Source organism: Xenia sp. Carnegie-2017, unplaced genomic scaffold, assembly GCF_021976095.1.
Source record: "Xenia sp. Carnegie-2017 unplaced genomic scaffold, XeniaSp_v1 HiC_scaffold_3, whole genome shotgun sequence".
Classification (NCBI taxonomy): domain Eukaryota; kingdom Metazoa; phylum Cnidaria; class Anthozoa; order Malacalcyonacea; family Xeniidae; genus Xenia; species Xenia sp. Carnegie-2017.
The window spans coordinates 6,657,176-6,669,066 of NW_025813493.1; positions in this window are offsets into that span (position 1 = coordinate 6,657,176).

The following is an 11,891-nucleotide window of genomic DNA, read 5'->3' on the forward strand; positions in this document are numbered from 1 at the left end:
TTCAAGAAATTATCAATTCGTCAATAGTTCTCCCAAAATGTGTCAAAGCTTATGTATTTTGGCATTGCTTGTCTTGTTTATTTAAAAGTAAAATGAATTAAAAATTAATCTGAAAAACCATAAGAGTACTTCGTAATTGCCTCAATTGGATCTGCATGCACAAAGAAAATGAAAACTTTCCAATCTAGTTCAACCAAAGATGTAAAGTTTGCAATGCACTACAATTTAGAAAATTTGATAAATACGAAGCTCACTGCACAACATGCTCAAATTGGACGTTTTGTCTTTCAATCTATTTTCATGAATTTTTCTTATTTAAGACTAATTACAAGCCAAAGTGATTGTTGAAATGATGTAAGAAACAATAAAGAGTTAAATTTAACACCCAAGATGTTTGACAAGAATAGACAAACGGCAAAAACGTCCAAATTAGACACTTTGCACTTTAAACTTAATGTTTATCAAATTTTCTATAATTTTGAAGGAAGAGCAAGGTTTACTAAGGCAATGTAACTTTGAACTTTGTAACGTCTTTCTATTTTATGAACATTAGCGAGAATTTTTGCAAGTCTTAGATTATTATTATTATGTCAAAGTAAATATTAACTACCGTTTGATTCAGGCGATATACTATGTATTGCTACAGCCAAATCAAGATAAACTGTTGTTTACAGGGAAGAAAAATTTACGTCTCGTACGTTGATCTGTTGTGTTATGGACACTAACGACACTTCGTCCAACACTAGTCATGATATAAAATGAAATCCCCAAATACTGCCATGGGACCTCCCAGCTCCAAAATCTATTACATTATGGGGAGTAGTAATCACAAGATAAAATATTTCCGTTTGAAACTCGCCAATAAATCTTCTCTTTAGCCATGTCGCTAAATCATGTTGCATTGACTGAAGTGAAACTGAAAAATATCATGTTTATTTGCAGTCATGCTCTATAACCATAAGAAAACTTCTGTACTTTCTGCCAAGAATAGATACCTTAATAAAAATATTTGTTTTGTACATTAGTTTTCTATACGTACTGAAATAAACAGGCTAATATATGCAAGAAAGGAAAGATTTCTTCAAGATTATTTTTTCTTGTAATATGATAAAATTTAATGCCCAACATGAAGTTTTAATTAGAGCCATAGAATTAGACCAAGTTGTAAAATGGAATTCATACTGACGTTTCACTTCCAAGACATATTCAGTCAAATTATAATTTCTAATGAGATATAAGACAAGATATTGTATTTACAAAAGGTGTTAAATTACGACTTAAGAGGCGGTGTCAAATGGAATATTTGATAAAGAAGTTGGGAAGTAAAATATACTTAAGCCAGAGGTTAAGTGCAATGGAACTTTCTTGAACGATGAGTGAAGACTTGTATTTATTGATTAGAAGGCTCTCATGAATGGAGAGTTCATAGGAATCGTTAGAAAAGGAAATTTTTTAAACGTAAATTACTTATAACATATTCAGAAAGTTCTCACTTCACAGGCTTTTCAGCCAATTTCTTTTTAATCTCTAACATGATTATTATCTTCAGATTCATCATCAGTTGAGAAACTACAGATCTAACGTTTGCTTAAATTACACTAAGAAACACTGCATGAACTAAAGGTAGTGGAACGATTTTCCATTCCGGTGATTTGATCGGATGTTGATTGGATTTTTGAAGGTATTGTGCATACAGTTAATTTGCAGCTCTTGACTTTTCAATATACTCCGCCATTCAATGCAAGTTAAAAGAAGGCTTGAAAAACTATAAACTTGATATACTGATTTTTTTCTAAATTGCCACATTTTTTGAAAACTAAAATTCATTTTTATATTTTTGATGTAACTACGTGGGAATGTGCGCAGTTTCTTTTTATCTTCAATAAAAAACGAAAGGTTGAAGTTTTTGACGTTCACCAGCTTCTTGAATTTTTAAAACTTTATTATTTCGTATTGAGATTGTTGCACATCTCTTACACTGTCTCAAAAAGGGTTATAGTATATGAAAGCAAAGCAAAGCAACAAACAATGCTCCCAATCTGTTGAAATCTTTTGTGTAGGCATATCTTATTAAGCATATGATTACCATGGAGGCGTCAAGCAAATTGCATTTTCTGACAAAGAAAAGCGCTCTTAGGTGGCCACGAAGCCAGTAATCTTAATAAATGTAGAACACCAAGTTGCACAGTGAAATTGGAATACTTTTGTTTGTAGGTTGTGGCAAACCAATGTTGTGTGAGTATTTGACTAAAGTTTCATCGGTAAAGTATTTATTTAATACTTTATTGTAGTTTTATCTCTCTGTTTTATTTCATTTAACGACTTCATCAATTATAAACATTTTTCTCCGTTGTTACATTTTTGTCAAAGCTCTTTGCTTGTTTCAACATAAGTATCGCTGTCGATTTTTGCAATTTCAGGATCTGCATGTTATTTTCACTGCGTGTGTGCTGAATAATCACACGAACTGAGCTCATCCTTGCAGTTGGTTTCAATGCCTCATAGTAATAAAATATTGCTGGCCAAATCTCGTTGATTTTATTGAAAAGCTGTCTAAATATATGACGTTTGCTTTATACACAAAAATACTTAATATTCGCTCCCTCGGGTAAAAGCGAGTTTTGGTTTCCCTCGAAAATCAATATTTTTTCTATTCTTGTACTTTCAAATAACAGGCAATAATACGGACTTCAAAATTCAACTTTTCTATTAAATTAAAATGCCGTCTCTAATAATAAAACTCTTAGCTTTTAAGAAAAGCTCCAATAGATTGACATAGTTTCTTAATTTTACGTTTACAAGTCAATAAAAGAATTTCAATATCGCCTTACCCATGTTTTGAGTCAAATGCAATGCTGGAAAATCGTAAGCCTGGTTGAAGCCTCATAACACTTGTAATTTTCTTTTAACATCTGGTAGATAATGTTCGGAGTCAATGTAAAAGATACGACGACCAATCCAGTCAACTGTAATATCATGAACAATAACATTTTTCGAAAAATTTCGTTTTTAGTTAAGTCGAAATTTCCCGTTTGATGTCTTTGTCATCAATGTAGTAAAGCATATCTGCAACTACATCAATTTCTATGTCATTATATCTTGATGCATGGTCAAATTTATTCTTACTGGATCCATTAATAGTGCTGACATGAATATCTCCAGTAATAGAATCAACAGAGTATACTTTTATCAAAGCTCATAATAATCAAATATGGCTTTGGATAAACATCTAAATAAATAATAAAAACTATAAATAACAACGATGCGAGTGGATTAAAAATGCAAATTTTATAGACTTTAGAATCATAATATTTGGTGAAAGACCTGAATAAGTGTTTTTGGAAAGAGTTTTTCACTGTGAACAATTACTAATAACTGAAACTAGATTGGCTGCATAACTTCTACCTATTATTGTTGCATATTATTTTAGTGCTATGAACAAGAAACCATGAAAATTTGTCAAATCTAAAGATTATACCTGTGTAAAAACACATTTCTGTTTGAATTTGCATCATTTCCTTGTTATATTGTTTTAATTCCTTGCATGCAGTTGTGTTATTGTCATTGCCATTTTTATCAACGCAAGTTTCCCTCCACTTTCACGTTGTCCTTAGTGTCTCTAAGGTTTTCTTGCAGATTGATATGTCGTCATTACCATTTACTATTTGTACACTAATAGACAGGATTATAAGAGTCCCAAGAAACGCTTTGTTGAGTTTGATATCATCTTTATTTCCTATTTGTTAGAAGATGGATGATTATTAATTTCTTTAAAGCTTTGTAGTAAAACATTTATTTTTATGAAAGGCTTATCATCAATATAATCATATAATCAGTTTGTTTTAACTTTTTGGGGATGTATAAATCAAGTATTGATTTCTATAATTATGTAACTTTTTAACTTCCTTCTCCAAAAAGTATTTCCACGTTTGCTTTCAGAAAATTGATTATGATTGAATATTGTTGCAATAGATTAAGCAAATTGTTCATTATAACGACTCATGCTTACAACAATTCATATAAGTAGGTTTTACCAGCGTAGAAAGTTTTTTAAATAAATAGATATAAGGTTTCTAGGAAACAAAAGCATAGAAAGAAATAATACATTTTAATGTCCACTATAAGGAAATGACGCAAATTATAAAATTCACCAAGAGCAGTTTACAAAAATTTAAATGGGTTGATTTCAATTTGCTTTTGTTAACTCAGTTTACCAGATGAATGGAAAAACGTATTGCTTAACTAAGCCAGCAAAATTAAATGCAAAATAGTCTGTTGCTTAGTGTTTAATAGACTCGCTTGCCTCTCTGTAACTACATGCCGTCTAGTTACATAAAGGGAGGCCCTTTAAGCAATACATGATATTCTGCTTTACAACATCTGTTAGTCGTATAAAGAAGTTCGACTCTCCTAATTATATAAGTTCTGAGTTAAATGAAATTTATAAGCATTTTGACAGAGCTGCTAAAGTAAGAAAGTCTAAAAAGCTAAATAGAGGAATGCAACTTGCAGTATTAAAAATTCCTACTTCTTCAAATATTTTGTTTCAGACATTGAAAAGGCATTTGCCATCTGTCAAAATATTCTTGCAATATTAATAATTGCAGAAGAAGCAAGAGCCGAGAAATGTATCATTTGTTCTGCATGTACTTCTTGCTCTTTATAATGACTTCTGTATTGATGTTTGATGATAATTTACGCCATTGTAATTTGTTGATTTATGTACCTCTCTTTCTTTATCATTTCCTTCAATCATAAATTACAGGTTTAATGTCCAATCAAGTATTTTTTATCACACATGCATTCAAGTTTTAGCTTACTATTTCCTCTGACGTATCAATGTAATTATGATTTAATAAATTTCGAGACATTCCTAAATATCAATTAGTAGAACTTCATCGTTGGTTGTGATCAATCAATTGGTTTTTGTTTTCATCATAAGGATAAATATGAAATGATAAAAAGATTTTCGAAACGGTAAAATTTTTTAAAGAATTTTAGACTAGTCAAATTACAAGATGGCAGCTATGTATATATGATGCATGCTGCGCTAACCTAAATTACAGAAAATGCTTAAAAAAAACATACAAAAATAATTCATAAAGCTTTAAGTATTTTATAAGATAAAGATTGTGTTAGATTATCCGTTGGATTACGTATAAGCATGACTATGATAAATGAAATGTATGTTCTTAATAAGGAAGTGAAATCCATAAGAGCTACTGTTTTTGCATTATGTGATAAACTCTGAATTTTAAGTTTTTTTTATGTTTTCTTTGCTTACCATTGAAGAGGAAATTTGGCTATCAATGAAATTTCTCCTTTGAATTCTGATAAGTTATTTTCTATCCTTCTCAAACAGCAGCTTAGAAAAAATGTAACTGAAACAAAAAATGTCGTGTCCTAAAGTGCTAGTAATATTCGCTTTTTGAATTTTGACATCAACACAAGACGAGTATTTTTCTGTGGACGGGGACACAAATTTTGATGATTTTTCATTATATTTTGGGATCAAGAGCCATAATTGCTGAAATTTAGTGTCAGAAAAAATATGCAACAAAAATATTGTTTCAGCAAGTCCAAGAAATACTATTTACATTGACAATAACAGACCAAATTATTTTAGTTCCTTATAACAATACCCCGGGAAAAAAATGTTTATTTTACGTTATTCAAATTGGTCAACTATTTCAAGTGTCTCTACAACTAAAAGAAAAATTTGCACTGCAGATGTTAGTTTCTGTTCATAGATAAGATACTATAAGCCAAAAAGAGTATTGTCTATAAACAACTTTTGTTCAATTTTTAGAGTTCATTATATTATGTTTTACCCATTTTCTACTTAACCCAACATGAAACTTTCTAAAGTACATCATTTTCAAACAAGGCTAGTTTCTTAGGTGATTATCTTTATAGATGAACTATATACGTGACGGTGACACAAATTTTCATGATTTTATATATATTTGGGATAAAGAACAATAATTGCAGAAATTTAGTGTCAGAAAAATATGCAACAAAAATATTGTTTCAACAACCTGAGAAATATCATTTACATTGAAAATAACAGAACGAATTACTTTAATTTCAAATAACAACACCCGAGAAAAATATGTTTATGTTGACGTTATTCAAATTGGTCAACTATTTCAAGTGTCTATATAAACTAAAAGAAAAATTGCACTGCAGTGTTAGTTTCCGTTCATAGATAAAATACTACAAAGCCAAATGATATTGTCTATAAGCAATTTTGTTCAATTTTATAGTTAATTATAATATGGTTTACCCCTTTTGCTTAACCTAACAAGAAACTTTCTAAAGTACATCAAATTGAAACAAGGCTGGTTTCTTAGGTAATTGTCTTTATACATCCCATTTGGCATGATTTTAATTTCTCATGTTTTTATTATATTTAATTCATTTCAACGTATTTATTCCCTTTCCTCTCTCAAAAATACAGAAAATAAGGACAAAAAAGACACATAAATGTTGTAAACCCTCTCACCTTAAACATTTTCAGAGCAAAATTTACGAATTACATTATTCATGATATACATGATATTCTGTTTACAACATCTGTCTGTCGTAGAGAGAAGCTCGACTCCATAATTATATAAGTTCTAAATTGAATGAAATTTCTGAGCATTTTGACAGAACTGTCAAAGTAAAAAGTCTAAAGAACTAAATATAAGAATGCAACTTTGCAGTATTGAAAATTCTTACATCTTCAAATATTATGTTTCAGACAACTAAAATGCTTTCCATCTTCAAAAATGGTCTTAAAATATTGAATAATTGTAGCAGAACAAACAAGAGCCAAGAAATGTATCGTTTGTTCTGAATATATTTTGCTCTTTAAAATGACTTCTGTATTTATGTTTGATGATGATTTGCCCTATTTCAATTTGTTGAATTATGTACCTCTTTCTCCTGATTTTTTCTCTCAATCCTAAATCTTAGTTTTAATGTCTAATCAAATATTTTTAATCATACATGCATTCAAGTTTTAGTTTATCATCAATCTCATGTAAAAACGTAAAACACTTTGAAAAAATTTCATAATTCTTAAATGTCAATGATAGTTTAAAAAACATTTTTTTGTTATCTGTATTTAGACTAAAAATACTTAATGATGTTGCTCTAAATATTTTTGATGTAGCTACTATTTCCTCTGGCGTATCAATGTAATTATGATTTAATACATTTCCAGACATTCCTAAATATCAATTAGTAGAACTTTATCGTTGGTTGTGATCTATCAATTCGTTTTGTTTTCTCATAAAGATAAATATGAAATGATAAAAAGATTTTGAAACGGTAAAATTTTTAAAGAATTTTGACTAGTCAAATTACCAGATGGCAGCTATGTATATATGATGCATGCTGTGCTACCCTAAATTACAGAAAATGCTTAAAAAAACATACAAAAATTTTTCATAAAGCTTTAAGTATTTTATAAGATAAAGATTGTGTTAGATTATCCGTTGGATTACGTATAAGCATGACTATGATAAATGAAATGTATGTTCTTAATAAGGAAGTGAAATCCATAAGAGCTACTGTTTTTGCATTATGTGATAAACTCTGAATTTTAAGTTTTCTTTATGTTTTCTTTGTTACCATTGAAGGGGAAATTTGGCTATCAATGAAATTTCTCCTTTGAATTCTGATAAGTTATTTTTTATCCTTCTCAAACAGCAGCTTAGAAAAAATGTAACTGAAACAAAAATTGCCAGTAATATTGGCTTTTGAATTTTGACATCAACAAAGGCGAGTACTTTCTGTGGACGGGGACACAAATTTTGATGATTTTTCATTATATTTTGGGATGAAGAGCATAATTGCTGAAATTTAGTGTCAGAAAAAATATGCAACAAAAATATTGTTTCAACAATTCCAAGAAATAACATTTACATTGAAAATAACAGACCAAATTATTTTAATTGCTTATAACAACACCCCAGAAAAAAAATATTTATGTTGACGTTATTCAAATTGGTCAACTATTTCAAGTGTCTCTACAATCTAAAAGAAAATGTGCACTGCAGATGTTAGTTTCTGTTCATAGATAAGATACTAAAAGCCAAAACAGAGTATTGTCTATAAGCAATTTTGTTCAATTTTTAGAGTTCATTATATTATGATTTACCCCTTTTACTTAACCTAACATGAAACTTTCCAAAGTACATTAAATTCATACAAGGCTAGTCTCTTAGGTAATTATTGTTATATATCCCATTTCACATGATTTTAATTTCTCATGTTTTTAATATGCTTAGATCATTTCAACGTATTCATTCCTCTCTTAAAAATGCAAAAATAAGGACAAAAAGACACATTAATGTTGTGAGCCCCATCCCCTTCCCTTCCCTCTGTAAACATTTTAGAGCAAAATTTACATTTACCACTTAAATTTTCATAACTTACAATCATCATACAGGAAAGTATTTCGTTTTTACTGAATGCATAAAAGCAAAGTACCTGCACATACTTTTTCATTTTTCTCTCATAAACTTTAAGTACTACGTATGTTTGTGTCTTATTAACATAATGTCAAGTTTAAGTTTTAGGTACACCACTGTGCAATATGTATAAATGCACATCCTTAGATTATACTTTTGAACAATTTTTCTAAAATAATGATGATTTTTTCACAATCTGTATTCAAAATATTGAATTGCCATTGAATGCAAACACGTTCTCTTAAATTTATTCAAACATTTCTACAAAACGCTTTCTGCAAAAAATGTTTCTTTTTACGTTGTTTTTGTTTATTACGTTGTCTTTGTTACGTTGTCTCCTTTGTTACGTTGTGTGACAGGAATATTTATTATTGATTGCAAAAATAAACACCTTTCAAAAGTTTCGTTTTAATGTTTAAATTATTCAACAGCTTAATTCCAGTGGTGCAATTTTATTAGAAGTGCAATCTGACTCACGCTACACTCAGCAAACGGCGATCAAATATTGCATGTTGCGCCCGCGATGAAATAGTAAAACAGGCGCGAAGTGCGTACATGTTGGTAGCCTCAAAGAAATCAGCAGCGATATGCCGAGCGAAATTATGGTTCAGCAACCGAGCTTAGTTCGAAACCGGTAAAATAATAGGATGAATGGAAGGGTCGTTATTTTTTTACTGTTGACAATCCTAACTTACACAGGTCTGATATTGTATGATAGTGTCCAACAACTTAGTCAATAAAGACAGCCAGCCAGTCGCAAACACCCAAGACCAGTCCCTCCAATCAATGTTTCGTTGCAGTCTACGACATGGATGTTAAATAGGGGTGTCTCAAATCTTTCCTTATAAAAATAGAAGTGCTATTACAACAGATATTTAAAAAATTAAAGACTTATATCCGAAGAACAAACGGTATTAATGCATGCCTCCTTTGCCACAAGGATAGAACCGACATTCGTTGATTTGTGTTACAATAAAAACATGTTTGTAAATGATGATCGTACAGGTTAATAAAGTCCTGGAAAGACTGTTTTGTTGTTGTTGACTGACGTTTCGACAACCTTAGCGGTAGTTATCTCAGACAAATGAGGAGAAAGGTCAAATTGACTGTATTTGTTATTTGGTTCTTACGTCATTGTATTGTGTGTACAGGAAATGTGTATTGTCATTGTGGATTAGTGTGAAGGAAATATTTTATTTTAGTTGTGATTGTGTGATTTAGGTGTGATTGTTTTAGTTGTAATGTGCGGGTACAATTGTGTATTGTCATTGAATTAGTGTGAAGTGTAATGTTGTAGTTGATCGTTTGTTTATATTGTGAATAAGTCATTTCGAAGGTGCCGGTAATTGCTGTGATCTGTTCAGGGGTTTGTTCCGTTGGTATACCAACTTTCTAATGTAAGCCGTTCTATACTCAGTACTGTATGTGATGCATTTTGCCATGATGTAAGTGATGCATTTTGCCGAGTCCCAGTCAATGCCAGCTTTGTTATTCGGTGATGTTCGGCAATGTGATATTTTGTGTTGTTTTATAAGAAACAACACTCAATTAGTAGCTCGTTGTTCAGTAAGTCTTAAGTTTAGGTTCCTGACAGTTTCCGATATAGAGGCGTGGCAGTCGAGACGCCAGTTTCTCGATATATGAGGCGTGGCAGTCGGTGGCAGGCGTGGCGGCAATTTGGATGTAATATCAAGAACAACGTTTAAATGCTTACCCCCAATCACACATTACATGGCTACAAAGTCATCTAATAATTATTTGAAGCCTTTGTTGCACTTAATGAGTGTGAGTGTTAGTGATCTTTTATAATAAAGATGAAATGCACACAAACATAACATGCATATCATACCTGAACTTACGAACTTTTATTCATCAGCAATATTAAGTATATTTTGCATACACCTTGTTTTAAATTCATTTAACAACTTTGTGAAAATTTTGACTGCATGTGTGAACTCAACTGACAGGGCCACTTTTTAAATCATCCTAATATTGCTAAGAACAATTATAATGTTCCTGCCATATTTATTTAAAATTATTTGATCACTTGATGGTGAATGATAAACGAAAAGATTTTTTTAACTAAAAGAAATTTTTATAGACTTTAGCAGCAGCTAATGTCTCAGTGATGTTGTAGATCTGCTCGCCCTCTCCACCAAAATTTTTTTACAAATTTTAAATTTTCTTTGGAAATGTGATGACAATTAAAGTGCCCATGAAATATGATATTATAATAGTTTAGATGATTTTAAGAAGGTTTTCAATATATTTTATAATTGAAAAATTTCATCTTCATGGACTTTGAGCACCTTGAATTTGCGGATTTTTGATATTTCTTCCTATTGACCGTGAGTATAAAAAGACTGGTAACAACAATGTAACTAATTGCATGTGTGACGTCACATCGGGAACACACTTGTGCTATTCGGTAACGTTTGTCTTAAAGCACCACAAAAGATATATTTTTTTAATACGTTCGAAAGAATTTTCGTGAAAATGCCACACAGATGCGTCGTGTTCAAACACGTCAAATTTGAAGAAGGGATTGCCTCCATAGAATCTCATATGCGAATGACAAAAGACCTGAAGCTAACAAACGTAGAAAAGCTTGGTTGATTTTGTGAAAAGGAAACGAAAAAATTGGGAACCTTCTTCGTCTTCCGAAGTTTGCTCAAATCATTTTAAAGAGGATGACTTTGTGTGTCGCTATTTTGGTGAGATGGGAATGTAATTGAGAAACGCTCTTGTAGCAATCTAATTTAAAAAGGGATAGCATTGGCATATGTGTCTGGCCTTCCAAGTTTAAAACAGAAGAAACAGTGCTTGTCAGAACGAGATCGTCGTCGCATTGTGAGTATTATATATTTTTAAAAATAGCCATGAATGGTTCTCCTTTTCGTATGTGTCACTAAGTATTTTGTAAAACTATTAATTCGAGCTATTTCACGCTCAACATGCAGATCACGAAGAGTGCAGCGTGAGTCAAAAAGGAAGCATATATGAAAATATTAAATGTTCTCACCTTGTTCTTCTTCTCTTAACTAATGTATCTACAGAAGAGGCAGATGAATATATGCAAACAGACACTGTGACTTTTCCTGATGAAACAGATAACAGTTTTCATGAATACTCAAAGACCCTTACAAATCAGTAAGCGTACGTTTGGTTACCTCACTTTGAATAAAATTGAAATAACTCGATTTAGGGTCTTTTCGATGACAGGTCTTGCCCCATGGCAATATGTATTTGCTAAACAACTTACCCTGAATTAATAATTAGTCACACTGATTGACCTATATTATCATTGCTGTTTAGTTAAAGTAGTTTGCCAAGTAAGTCCAAAAATGTTTTTCTATGCATTTCTTTTGATATTAATGAGCTTATTCCCAGACTCTTGATATGTCTTTTATGCTTGTTTATTAGCAAAAC